The sequence below is a fragment of the Misgurnus anguillicaudatus genome, chromosome 1, assembly GCF_027580225.2.
Source record: "Misgurnus anguillicaudatus chromosome 1, ASM2758022v2, whole genome shotgun sequence".
Taxonomy (NCBI): Eukaryota; Metazoa; Chordata; class Actinopteri; order Cypriniformes; family Cobitidae; genus Misgurnus; species Misgurnus anguillicaudatus.
Window position 1 is genome coordinate 10,485,671 of NC_073337.2, and position 15,543 is coordinate 10,501,213.

Here is a 15,543-nt window from a genome sequence, read left to right on the forward strand (position 1 = left end):
TCTCTCTTTCATGGGGGTAGACATGTTTTCTGCTGTCTTGCATCTGTCGTCCTTTCTGGAATATGACTTCTTTCACTCTTTGTCTCTTTTTGTCTCTCTCTCTCTGCATGATGGTATTTCAGCTTTTCAGTACAGTCTTGGTCCGAACCATCTCCTCAAGTGAATGTTTTAAACCTCAATATCTGGCATTGTTGTAAAGTCCATTTAAAAACAGAGAAACAAATAAAAAGATTTGAAATGACGATTTGGGTTTTGTCACATTTTCTCTCATTAACGATTGAAACGCCAGCGTTTGTGCGGTGTGTTAAGAGCAGGGATTTTATCTTAAAGACCCCTTTGTGGTAACTCTGTGTGTGTTTAATGAAGTGCTTTTGTTAATCACTGACTCACTCTGGGGGTCTCTGACTTTTGCCACAACACAAAGAAATCAATTATTGAGGTGCGGCACAACTTACTGATAAAGTTTAATGCCAGCGGTACCTGCTCGCTCGCCCGCTCTCTCTCTCTTTAAGCTGTTTAAGAGACGTCGCTAGAATATTAAACGGCTTTTTTTATTGTTCAAGACAGCAAATGTGCTGTAATTAGTTTTGCCTTCTATTAAAACGGTCATCTGTTCAGGTCTAGTTAACATGAATCAAATCTGACCCGGTTTACTCTCTAACACATGCTCCTCGCCCTTATTGTACTTTCAGTGTTTATATTGTAATGTTTATATTTAAATATTTGTTCAAATTTTATCATTTGCTCTTAACCCTTTAACTGGCGCAGCCCTTTTTGAGTGGGGGGTTGGTGAAAAGGTGATATACACCTTTAAATTAATATAACTCTGGCATTTTTTTTTTTTTGGTCTAGAAGCCTAATTTTGGTTTTAATTTTGGTAATTTTTGGTTTTAAAGAAGACACATCAACGTTTTTTAGGGAAGTGTCTGGAGGTGAAAATATTATTTGTTTTTAAAGCAGTTTACATTTATTTGTAATAAATAAAAAATGCAATATAGTATAATTTTTAATACATAAAATTGTCAAAAAACTGAGGTTTGTGCTGGTTTGCTTTGAGGTTTGCTGCATACTTGTGTCACAAACGAATAAATTACAGTTACTGCATTATTATTACTGCTAAAGGGTTTTGAAATATGAAAACGACATTCTTAGACCTTTCCAACAATATATAGTTTGTCGTGATAGATAAACATTTACATAGAAAATATTGAAATAAACGTAGGTTTCCCACTCACGGGACAGCGCCAATTAACGGGTTAAATTACTTTTTTGAGTGACATCACCCAAGACCATTGTTTTAGCCAATGAGCACAGTCGACCGGTAACCAGAATTCAGCTCCTCTTTAAAGGCGGAGTGCACAATGCTTGAAAGCCAATTGTTGATATTTGAAATCACCTAAACATACACGCCCCTACCCCAATAGAATCTGGACCTTCTGTTGATAGACCCGCTCCACACATACGCAACCCAGGCAAGCATGTCTGTTAGTAGACACGCCCCTTACTGCTGATTGGCTACAGGTGTGTTTTTGGTAGTCGGCCCGACTCCCTTTTCCAAAGCGTTTTTCAAACATTGTGCACTTCACCTTTAATACCCAACATCCAATCAAATCCCATTAACTAGTGAAGTCACCAAGGACAGTAAAAGAAATGGACACAGCGACCCCATTGGATTCAACGGAGACAAGTGAAGTCAATTAGCAGCCCACACTTTCTGGGAGTCGGACTTAAAGGGGACATATCATGAAATCTGACTTTATCCATGTTTAAGTGCTATAATTGGGGAAATAACAACCCAGTAACTTAGTTTTGGTAAACCATTCTCTGCAAGCATTTGAAAAAAATAGGTCATTGAAATCTGGCTCCCCTTGGGAAAATAGCGCCCCTTAATCTGCACTATCCAACCACGGCACTGCCATTTAGTGCAGAGATCAGCTCATTTCCATTTTAGAGGACACATCCAAAAACAGCACATTTTGCTCACACCTTCAAAGTGGCAATTTTAACATGTTATAATAAATTATCTGTGAGGTATTTTGAGCTAAAACTTCACATATGTAGGCGAGAATCAGGGCGAAAGTAACGTGGGATGAAAGTAACAAAGCGATTTTTCAGAGCCCTGATAACATTTGCATTCTAAACTATGACAGTATCTTTAGCATGCAACCCTTAACAAAGTTGACAAATGTCGCGTTATTTCCTTACCGTTTTGCGCATTAAGGTCCGGAAAGCTTTTAAATTCCTAAAGCGGCCATTTTTTTCTTATAACGCATTGTGTTTCTCGTTTCATGTGTTACAATACTGATCAATCTACAGGTTATTTAGTGTTCTATCACATCCTTAAGTTTGCCTTCTCATAGTTTTTCAAAATAAAAGTAGACCAGGTTTAAATGTCGAGAGTTCCTGTCCGGGTTAAAGTAACACTTGTTACTTTTGTCCAGCTGCTAATACTGTTGCATTAAGTTGAACATGTATATTATTTTAATTTGATTTAATTAAATTTTATAGTGTTCAAACTGTAAAAAAGTTTTGTTTTAACAATTCAAGTTTGTACTGTAAGGTTGCTTTTGAAACATTTGATAAAACTGAAATGTAAAATGAAAACGTAATTTCTAGGGCTGGTAAAAGATTAATCGCGATTAATCGCATACAAAATAAAAGTGATTTTTGGCATACTATACGAGTGTGTGCTGTGTGTAATTATTATGTACATATAAATACACACACATTCATGTATGTATTTAAGATACATTTACATGTGTATATATATTTATTTATACTTTTATATATTTTATATTATATATAAATAAATAAAAATCTGACGTGAATATATGTGTGTGTGGTTAAATATACACAATAATTACACACAGTACACACACATATACTATGCAAAAAAACTTTTATTTTGTACGCGATTAATCGCGATTAATCTTTTCCCAGCCATAGTAATTTCATTATTTAAGATAAATGACAAAATATTTTTGCAGCTACATATTAACAATGTCATAGTCATGTCTATTTACTAAGAACAAGTGTAACACAAAAATCTATGTTGTTCTGTTGTGTTACTTTTGACTCATCTGTGTGTTACTTTCATTCCTGCTGACAGGGTCAAAAGTAACAATGCGGTCAAAAGTGAAACAATTACACCTGATAGACCCCACTTGTGAGTTACTGACCACAGCAAAAATATATCTCTGTCTAAAACATTATCTTTTAAAGACCTGTGGACACCAAAGATTTATTTGACATTTTAAAAAAGTCTTGTAAAAATGTCCCCTTTAAAACAATCTATTTTTTGTGTCTCTATCAGTTAAATAAAAGAACACTATTTATCACTCTTTCAGATAGATTAAGTACACTATCTCTTGTGGGTTTTGCATGCACACAGTGTTTGTATTGTGTATGACTAGATGGTCTCTTCCTCTTTTTGCTATAGAAACTTCTCCTACATAACAGGTTATATTTAAAGTGTTTGAAAGATCACATCTCTGTTTTTCATGCATTCTCTTTTGAACTTTAAGAATCTACAAAGAAACTACAGCCCTTTATATTGTGTGATGTGATGAAGGGTAATTTGTTAACAGTGTGTTTAGAGCTCCAGTGCTTTTTTTGTTTGCTGATATGAGAGCTTAACACTAAGGTTGTGTTCAGAATGACAAACTTCATTCGCACACGTTCACAATGGGATGGCAGTTTAATGTGATAAACAACAGTATAACAGTAACCCAGCATTTGATATGAGAATGTTTATGATTACAGTAAATGTTATGATTATAACGCTGTTGTTTATCTGTGCACACAGGCTAACACAAACTGGCATGAGTCCATAAAACTGATAGACTGAGCAGCTGTGCTCATTAGAACAGAGATAGACGCCTGTGCTGTTGCTACGGCGACTGCATCCAGAGTGCAGGCCTCGTGATCAACCACCCTGAAATTGTGCTTAATGAAGTATCAAATTTGAACGACTTTAATAATTATTATTTGCCTTTGTGTTGGTGGTTGTGTCTGAGAGACCTTCAATCTTCATTTTTAAACGTTATCTTTCTCTCCGTACACACAGACATGCAGTAGCAGCATTATAAACATTAATGATGGGTTATCATCGGCTTTGTTCCTTACAAATAAAGTATTGTGGCTACTCTAATGGCATCATAGTACCATGGCACATTGCGGTAATTGTTGAATTGTTCTCTGGCTCATATTGACCATGAATGAGCCAATCAGCTTCGTTCATTTCAGTTTACCCCAAAGTCAAAAGACTAGCAAAGAATGGGGAAGGACGAATCTATGTTTTGCATATTAGGACTAGTATGTTGGAACTATTTTGGTAACACGTTACAAAAATGTTGTATTGACATTAACTAAGATTAAGTAAGAGATCATGTATAGGCAGCTTGTTGTAGCTTAATTCTACGTGGCATTGATTCAACAAGGTGCTGAAAGCATTCTTTAGAAGTGTTGGCCCATATTGATAGGATAACATCTTGTAGTTGATGGAGATTTGTGGGATACACATCCAGGACACGAAGCTCCCGTTCCACCACATCCCAAAGATGCTCTATTGGGTTGAGATCTGGTGACTGTGGGGGCCATTTTAGTACAGTGAACTCATTGTCATGTTCAAGAAACCAATTTGAAATGATTCGAGCTTTGTGACATGGTGCATTTCCTGCTGGAAGTAGCCATCAGAGTATAGGTACATGGTGGTCATAAAGGAATGGACATGGTCAGAAACAATGCTCAGGTAGGCCGTGGCATTTAAACGATGCCCAATTGGCACTAAGGGGCCTAAAGTGTGCCAAGAAAACATCCCCCACACATTACACCACCACCACCAGCCTGCGCAGTGGTAAAAAAGGCAGGTTTTCATTCTGTTTACGTCTCAACAGAAATCGAGACTCATCAGACCAGACAACATTTTTCCAGTCTTCAACTGTCCAATTTTGGTGAGCTCGTGCAAATTGTAGCCTCTTTTTCCTATTTGTAGTGGAGATGAGTGGTACCCGGTGGGGTCTTCTGCTGTTGCTCAAGGTTGTGCGTGTTGTGGCTTCACAAATGCTTTGCTGCATACTTTAGTTGTAACGAGTGGTTATTTCAGTCAAAGTTGCTCTTCTATTTTCGCCCACAGGACTGCCGCATACTGAATGTTTTTCTCTTTTGACACCATTCTTTGTAAACCCTAGAAATGGTTGTGCGTGAAAATCCCAGTAACTGAGCAGATTGTGAAATACTCAGACCGGCCCGTCTGGCACCAACAACCATGCCACGCTCAAAATTGCTTAAATCACCTTTCTTTCCCATTCTGACATTCAGTTTTTAGTTCAGGAGATTGTCTTGACCAGGACCACACCCCTAAATGCATTGAAGCAACTGCCATGTGATTGGTTTATTAGATAATTGTGTTAATGAGAAATTGAACATGTGTTCCTAATAATCCTTTAGGTGAGTGTATAATGTCATATATTTACTAATGTTTACTAATACAATCTTATTGTGAACTGTTACCACTTTTTTAAGTACATTTGTGTATATAGTATTATTCTTTAGGTTTTAGGGTCAAATGTGACCAGTGTGCTATTGCACGAAGCCGGATTCACTCCGAGTTTGTACCACTTGCCTCCTGCTACAGGCCACTGAACATTTTGATAAAAATCTTGACCTTTTCTCAGTCTCAGCTTACCTCTTCTCTCAAGATTCTTGTTTTTAAAACCTTAGACAGAAAATAAATCTCATTTGTGTTTATGTATGTGTGTGGTTATGTGAGCTCCCCTATATCCACGATCCATGAAAAGTCAAGAAAACAGGCCAAGCAAATATGAGCTGTTTGTAGTTGTATTAGGATTTAAGCACAGACTTACAAAGCCGATTTTAATTAAGCTCTGGTCCAGAGCCGCGTGTGTGTGTGTTATAGTTTACACCGTGAGCAGCTGCTTGTGTGCTTCTATTGGAAGTGGATCCTATGAGCGTGTCCAGTGAAATTCCTTTGTTTTCTCATCAATTGTTAAGTGCCGAATCACAGCCAAATACAACAGCCTCTGCAGACCAAACGCCCTGAGCTAGAGGACCATTCGTTGGGAAATCGATGCCCGCTAGACCGCTGTTAGAGCAAATTTAATTGCGAATAAAAGAGGATTTATCACTGCTGCTCGTATTCGGATGAGAAACAATGTAAGACACAAATGAGATAAAGAAGATGAGTGCATTCTGGGTAATGAACTCTACACTTCATACAGATATGCCTTTAAAACAGAAATGTAGCAGAATGTTTTGATAAAATATTTAAAGGGACAGTTTACCCAAAAATGAAAATTCGCTCATCTTTTACTCACGCTTATGTTGTTACAAACCTGAATACATTTTATTGTTCTGTGAAGATATTTATAATGAAGCATGAAACAGAAGCACCATTGACTTCAAAAATACTAACTCAAAATCAAACATTGCTCAAAATATCTTCCTTTGTGTTCAGCAGACCAAATAAATTAATAAAGATTTGTAACAACATGATAGTGAGAAAATGATTTTTTGGGTGAAATATCCCTTTAAGTTTAATATTAAAATTGACTTTTTTATCCAAGAGTCTGCACTCTTAAAACAAATGTGTTATATTAACACATCTTGTGTGTTGTCCTTAACACATCTCTGTGTTATTTTTTGTGTTGTTTTAACACATTTGTCCCATTTATTTGAACTCAAAATCAACACGAAATGACACATAATGTGTTTAAAGGTTAACATAAACAGGGTGTTAAAATTAACTTTCTGTGGATGTGCCTGTATTCTTTGCAACCAAGATTTTTTGAGTTGTATGAAGATGCCGGATTTGGCCTGGAGTAGACATCATGGATCTTCTCTGGAATTGACGGAGTCGTTCAATGGTTTGGCGGTACATGCGTTCAGTGCAGGAAACGGGTCACTAAAACCTCCTGCTTTAAGTCTCGTCTGTACTCACGGCCTGAAAAACACTGCCGTTTACATTGTGACCTTTCTGCTGAATTGAAAGCGACAGAGTTCTGCTATATCTGCACATTCATGCTGGACATAACAATCTGTCAACTGGCCGCGCAGTGAATGTTTTGGGTGGCGTACATGAGGGCAGATATTGTGTTTGAGACTATTATTTCTCTAGCTAGAGAAACTGATAGAGAAACATGGAGCTTATTTAAAACTTGAATGTGATGAATTACACATTAATCATCATTTAAACCATATGTCTTTCTTATGTCACCACATTAAAGGATTTGTCAATTTTCTTTAAAAAAAATCCAGATAATTTATTCACCACCATGTCATCCAAAATGTTGTTGTCTTTCTTTGTTCAGTCGAGAAGAAATTATGATTTTTGAGGAAAACATTTCAGGATTTTTCTAATTTTAATGGACTTTAATGGACCCCAACACTTAACAGTTTTAATGCAGTTTAAAATTGCAGTTTCAAAGGACTCTAAACGATCCCAAACGAGGCATAAGGGTCTATCTAGCGAAACGATTGTCATTTTTGACAAGAAAAATAAAAAATATCCACTTTTAAACCACAACTTCTCGTCTATCTCCGGCTGTGTGACGCGCCAGCGCGACCTCACGTAATTGTGTGGTGCCGTGGAAATGTCACGTGTTACATATATGAAACTCACATTTGCGGACCATTTTAAACAATAAACTGTCACAAAGACATTAATTAGCATCATTCGACATACAACAACGTTGGAACAGTCCTCTTTCTCCACACTTGTAAACACTGGGGCGTAGTTTCGATACACCATCTGTGACCTCTTGACGGATGACATATAAGGTGAGGTCGCGCTGGCGCGTCACAGGACTGGAGATAGATGAGAAGTTGTCATTTAAAAGTGCATATTTTTTATTTTTCTTGTCAAAAATGACAATCGTTTCGCTAGATAAGACCCTTATGCCTCGTTTGGGATCGTTTAGAGTCCTTTGAAACTGCAATTTTAAACTACATTAAAACTGTTAAGTGTTGGTGTCCATTAAAGTCCATTAAAATGAGAAAAATCCTGGAATGTTTTCCTCAAAAAAAATAATTTCTTCTCGACTGAACAAAGAAAGACATCAACATTTTGGATGACATGATAGTGAGTAAATTTTCTGGATTTTTTTTTAAGAAAATGGACTAATCCTTTAAGTCAACAGTGCTTTTTACAATGCTGCATTTACATGAAAGATAAACAAAAGAAACCACAGAAATTCAAAAAGTATATGTTTATATTATATAGAGTAAAATATGTAGTATTATTGCACATTTGTTCTCATATGATAAATTATAGATAGATTTATCACACAAAAGATTAGAGAAGATATTTTGAGAAATGTTTGTCACCAAACCATTTAGAGGCCCCAATGACTTTCATAGTAGGAAAAAGAATATTATGGAAGTAAATGGTGCCTTTGATCAGGTTACAAACATTCCTCAAAATATCTTTCTTTGTGTTCATCAAAATAAAGACATTTATACAGTTTTTTAACAACATGAGGGTGAGTAAATGATAAGAGAAATTTCATTTTTGGGGGAACTATCCCTTTAAGTTGTATTTAATACCTGGGTGTTTCACTGTCATCACTAAACTGTTCAGTTAAAGGGGACATTTCACAAGACTTTTTAAGATATCAGATAAGTCTTTGTTATCCCCAGAGTACGTATGTGAAGTTTTAGCTCGAAATACCATCAAGATAATTTATTATAACATGTTAAAATTGCCACTTTGCAGGTGTGAGCAAAAATGTGCCATTTTTGGGTGTGTCATTTAAAATGCAAATGAGCTGATCTCAGCACTAAATGGCAGTGCTGTGGTTGGATAGTGCAGATTAAGGGGTGCTATATCCCGTTCTGACATCATAAGGGGAGCCAGTTTTAATAAGCTATTTTTTCACATACTTGCAGAGAATGTTTTACCAAAACTAAGTTTGATCTTTTTCACATTTTCTAGGTTGATAGAAGCACTGCGGACCCATTATAGCACTTAAACATGGAAAAAGTCAGATTTTCTTGATATGTCCCCTTTAAACCTCCACAGCAAAATTTTAAAGCCTAACAGAGTCACACAGTTCAGACCACCTCAGGTTCACTTATAGCTGAGGCATAAAACAATGACAGCAGTTTTAATCTGCATTGTTTCTTCAAACTTCTCTCTGCGCACACAGATTTATTCTCACAATTATTCTCTGTAATGAAATGTTTTGAATGCAGGAGGGTTTATGTGTCCATCTAATATTATAGTAGCGGTGATTCTAACCGAACATGGGTCCATACTCAGACTTATGAGAGTATCTGTCGGGTAAATCCCAATCTGCTCACTATCAATGAGGCGTCACTCTCGCATATCTGCACTTTTATCCCAGCTCAACATTACACAAACCATGATAAATGAATTTCAGCGTGGAAGTGAATATTAGCCCATCGCAGTCCAGCCGGGACACAACTGAGAATGGATTATCGTCTGTGTTTGTGTAAGGGTCCAGGGGTCCGCAGTAACATCATTTACAGTCTTTCACATATAAAAGAGGTTCAGATCACAGTATCGATTGTTCCCCGTGGAGCAGCGTTTTTATTTACCCTGACGCTTTTAATGTCTGCGTCTGCACTGTGTGGTTGTAACAGTGTCTTATAGCGTGTAGTTTACTGGGGTGATGAGGAGACACGGCTGAGTACTTTATCATTTTCTAATAGGCTTCCTTAAGCCCAGGCTGTTTGTTTGTACTGTACAGATAAAAAAGCTACTTATTTCATATAATGGGAAAACTTTTTAAAGTAACATCTGTAATGATTAATAAATTGAATATTTAACTAAAAAACTGTCAAAAACCGAATAAACATTTCTCACAAAATTTGTTACATCTAAAGATAAAGCATGGAGATCTTTCAGGAGAAGTTGGTGTCAGTGAGTTTATATCCCTCAGCTTTGACCTTTTATCCAGACGTTTTTCAGTATAACAGAAACACTTGGGTGTCACCAGATTACTGCAAAGTTTATCCATAAATCATTTATTAATCTACTGTATTCTCTGAATATCCAGAGCCTCGTATATACTTCAGAAGTCAGGATTTTTTTTATTATTATTTATTTACTTAATTTTATGGTCACTATATCCTTTCATTATATTGAATGGAGAACTGTGAACATTATTTAGCCTCCTTCAGTATCCTTCAGTAAGAAAGAAGTGAATGATGATTGAATTGTCATTTTTATGTGAATGGTTCCTTGTGTTCCAGTCTAAAATAGCACTTTTACATCTCCATTCGTCTGTTGTTTAATGACTGTGTCTGTTAAAGGGTTTTGTGAACCGTCTGCATTCTGTGGTTGAAGTTCATTTGCATTCTGCCTCTCTGCAAGATTTATCATCGCATGACTGTCAAACTCTCGAATGAGATAAACAAACAGGTGCATTTCCTCATGATAACCGATGTGAGGAGATCTCAGGAGCTGTGCTAATAACCCTGATCTCCACTGAAGGTTTATCTGACTGAATATGACAGGAAAAAACTCTGCATTTTAATGAAGAAAGTAAACTTTTGATAGTCAGGGGCTTTGTGATGAATTAAATCTGTCTGTTGCTTTTTGTTAAATGCTGTCCTGTGACCAATATATGAATATAGTCCAAACTTTTGTTATTTTCTCTCTTGTCTTTCATGTGTTGATTTACAGCTTTCTGTGTGTATTTGTAGGGCTATTCTCAATTGATAATCTGGGATGTTTTTTTCTTTTCCTTTTTAATTCTTTATTTAGTTTCATTCTTCTAATTCTAAATTATACACTCACCTAAAGGATTATTAGGAACACCTGTTCAATTTCTCATTAATGCAATTATGTAATCAACCAATCAAATGGCATTTGCTTCAATGCATTTAGGGGTGTGGTCCTGGTCAAGACAATCTCCTGAACTCCAAACTGAACGTCAGAATGGGAAAGAAAGGTGATTTAAGCAATTTTGAGCGTGCCATGGTTGTTGGTGCCAGACCGGTCTGTCTGAGTATTTAAAAATCTGCTTAGTTACTGGGGTTTTCATGCACAACCATTTCTAGGGTTTACAAAGAATGGTGTGAAAAGGGAAAAACATCCAGTATGTGGCAGTCCTGTGGGCGAAATGCCTTGTTGATGCTAGAGGTCAGAGGAGAATGGCCCGACTGATTTAAGCTGATAGAAGAGCAACTTTGACTGAAATAACCACACCCAGGTATGCAGCAAAGCATTTGTGAAGCCACAACACGCACAACCTTGAGGCGGATGGGCTACAACAGCAGAAGACCCCACCGGGTACCACTCATCTCCACTACAAATAGGAAAAAGAGGCTACAATTTGCACAAGCTCACCAAAATTGGACAGTTGAAGACTGGAAAAATGTTGCCTGGTCTGATGAGTCTCGATTTCTGTTGAGAAATATAGAGCCAGAATTTAGCGTAAACAGAATGACAACATGGATCCATCATGCCTTGTTACCACTGTGCAGGCTGGTGGTTGTGGTGTAATGGTGCGGGGGATGTTAGTGCCGATTGGGCATCGTTTAAATGCCACGGCCTACCTGAGCATTGTTTCTAACCATGTCCATTTCTTTATGACCACCTCTGATGGCTACTTCCAGCAGGATAATGCACCTTGTCACAAAAGCTTGAATCATTTTAAATCTGACAATGAGTTCTCTGTACTAAAATGGCCCCCGCAGTCACCAGATCTCAACCCAATAGAGCATCTTTGGGATGTGGTGGAACGGGAGCTTCGTGTCCTGGATGTGCATCCCACAAATCTCCATCAACTGCAAGATGCTATCCTATCAATATGAGCCAACATTTCTAAAGAATGCTTTCAGCACCTTGTTTAATGCCACGATTAAGGCAGTTCTGAAGGCGAAAGAAGGTCAAACACAGTATTAGTATGGTGTTCCTAATAATCCTTTAGGTGAGTGTAGAGAATAAAGTCAGACATGATTAAAATAGGATATTAGCATACTACTATGCATATTTTAGTTGTATGTGGTGTATACTATGCCAAAATGATAAATTAATTAAACATTCAGCCAAATGAAGTCACGGGACTACAATGCAATATTGTTCATCCTTAACTCTCATTGATCCCGTGACAGAGGATATACTTGACTGAAGCGAAATTTATATAATTTATGTGCATATGAATGCAAAGGAAACACCCAGCTGATTTAAATGTGTTTGATCCTGTCACACAATAAACAGCAAAGAGACGCTCTTCTTCTTATACTCATCATCTCATGCTAATGGTCTGTCAAATGACCCCTGTCTAAACATTCAGAGCTAAGGGTAAATTCATTTTCATTTGAATTAAATTGAGCTTTCTGAATGAGTATATGTAAGAACAAGTGCACGAGGATCAGCCCATTGTCATTCACTGAAGTGATGAGGACCATATGTCATATCCGAGCCGTAACACCTCACCAGTGATGTCTCTCTCTCTCTCTGCTCCCGGCGGCTGTGTCCCCACAGTCTGGTCATTTGAATTCTCTCCATCATTTGCATGTTCTCCTCCGTGCACCCTGTAGGGTGAGGGGGCGTCTTTGATGAAGTGCTGCAGGCCTGTGGACAGGCGTGTCACATTAACAGAGTCCGTCTGCTGCAGCCCGGAGATTATAGAGTCATTGTGAAAATAACCATTAGTTATTAAAGAGAAGGCCAGTGAATGACAGCATGAGGAGGTGAAGTGAGTGACAATCAATGACAGAATGAGGTTGGGTGACACAATTATTCGGTTTTTAGTGGTACTTTATTTAACTCTGGACCAAAAGTCTTACTCTTTTCTTCACATATTTTCAATGTCATTTGTTATCACATGATTAAAATCACACAGAAGGCATTAGCATTGAGTTTTGCACGGGGAAAATAGGTCTGCTTTGAAAGTGTAAATAAAAGTCTTTATTCTCGTGCACTCTTAAAATGAATGTGTCAAATTAACACATCTTGTGTCTAAGGACAACACATCTAGTGTGTTGTCCTTAACTTAACACATCTCTGTGTTATTTTTGGAATAACACACTTTGTGTTGTTTTAACACATCTTGTGTTGTCCATTTCATTTATTTAAGCTCACATTCTACAGGAAATGACACACAATGTGTTAAAATAACACATAATGTGTTAAATAGTTTAACAAAAAACAATGTGTTAAAATTAACACATCCTTTTTTAGAGTGTGTGCAATGTGCATTGAAACTGCAGAATAAATGATACATTTCAGTTTAAGCTTCACTGAGTTTGTAATAATTGTGCTCATAAAGTATCGTAAACTTTGACCAAACAAACTTGCGAGAGGTTTTATTCCCTGCTGTATATTCAGTAATTGAAATAACACTGGTAGTTATAAAGTTAAATAAATGTAGTATAATTCAGTATATTTTAGATAAAGAAAAACTAATTATTTCTATAGCCCACAGGCTTTCTGTAGTCCTGGAATAAGCTGTACTGTATGTATTTGAGATGCACCAATATTTACTGTACTTTTCCAGCCATAGTAGCTGATTATTCAGACTGATATCTGCCGATAGTTTGGTGTTTATATTATCTTGCATTAATTCTGAAGATACGTGTTTTTTTAAATGTTATTCATTCATACAATGACCATTAATATTGAACATTAAACTATTGATGTTGTTTCTTTACATTTTCTATAGACTGTTTCAGCAGTAACAACATAAACGGCTTTCATGGACCAGACGTAACTTCTGGTAAACTCCACAAAGAATCAATAACAACAGTGTCCTTTAAGTGCAGTTTATTTCTGATAACAAGCAAAATAAATGACAGGTAGATTACCTTAGTTCAAATTTTAGCTAAAGCATATCAAAAACTGTGATATAATAATGAATGTATACAATGCAGGGCCGGCCTGAGGTATAAGCGAACTAAGCGGCTGCTTGGGGCCCCAATCCTTTTTTTTTACAATTAAATAACTTATACAAGTAATATAAATGAATGAATGAATGAATACAAATGAAAAAATAAATAATTCAAGACAAAAAAATCTGATTTGCAGACAACTGCTGTGTCTCTGTGCTAGCGTTTGAGTCATGCGCAATATAGACACCTCGCGTGAATTGACAATTCGCGCAGGTGCGGGTCACTGTAATAAATGATAAACCATGTCACAAAAAAGGATGTATCCCTCTGGTGCCAAAAAGAGAAAGAAGAAAAGGACAGAGGAGGAGAAAAAAGCGAGATAAAGGTATGTGTGCATGATTATTTGAAGAGTTTCGTTGCAAAACTTGCAAAACTGTTTTTTTAATTGTTCAGAAATCTTGTTTTTAGGTTGTGCATTCCAATTAATTTCAATTCAACTGCAGTTGGTTTGTTTTGATTTAAACCTTCATAACTTAAAAAATACAGCTAAGTAGCACCATAAAACTAAATAATAACATGATAACATAATAATAAACATGTTTTGACAAAAATGTAAAAAAATGGATTTATCTCGTTTTGCAACGAAACTCTTCATTTACAGTATGTTTAATTTGTGCAGCAGCAGCTAGTGGTGTGACAGATCGCAGTTGATCCGTGATCGACCCACAGTTCGGCTCGCATGCGATTCGCGGATTAATAGGGAAAGTTGATAATTTGCACGTGTTTCATAGGCTTGCAAATGTTAACATTTCAAGTGATTTTAAACAATTTTGCTCACAAAAAGGCGCTAAAGTGAGCAGGTTTCTGGACACACATCCAGTTAAATGTGTGGCGCGTGCTTAAGTGCACTCAGTGGTGGACACATGTGGAGACGCGTTTCAGCAAAGAAAAAAAAAGCAAGCGAACACAAAATCTTTCTGTTCTTGACAGGGCACGTAAAAACAAAATGATCTCCACAGTACTCTTTTTCCAATAAAACATTTGTTTATGTCTTAGGTTTATGTAAAGATTAGGCAGAAACCAGGTCTGTGCTGCTCTTAAAAACAGTAACCTCAATTAACCTACTTAAGTCTGTGTCATTAATGTTAATCAAACAATTCAAGACAAAGAGAAAATCACTTCTGTAGCTCTAAAAAAAATAATTATTATATTTAATTCATACAATAAAGACAGTGTTATTATTCATTTGATTGGATGTCTGAACCTAATGCTAATTTTAAGACCTTACTTAAGGTGCATCTTTGTTCTTTTTATAAATGTTTGTAATTTCTTTATTTTAAAAAAAAAATTGGTGGGAGGGGGCCCCCAAGCAAATTCTGTTGTCAGACTGTACATAACTCCAACACTAGAGGCACTATATTAAAGGACTAGTCCATTTAAAAAAAAAATCCAGGCAATTCCCCCACCACCATGCCATCCAAAATGTTGATGTCTGTCTTTGTTCAGTCGAGAAGAAATAATGTTTTTTAAGGAAAACATTCCAGGATTTTTCTAATTTTAATGGACTTTAATTGACCCCAACACTTAACAGTTTAATGCAGTTTCAAATTGCAGTTTCAAAGGACTCTAAACAATCCCAAGCCAGGCATAAGGGTCTTATCTAGCGAAACGATTGTTATTTTTGACAAGAAAAATAAAAAATATGCACCTTTAAGCCACAATACG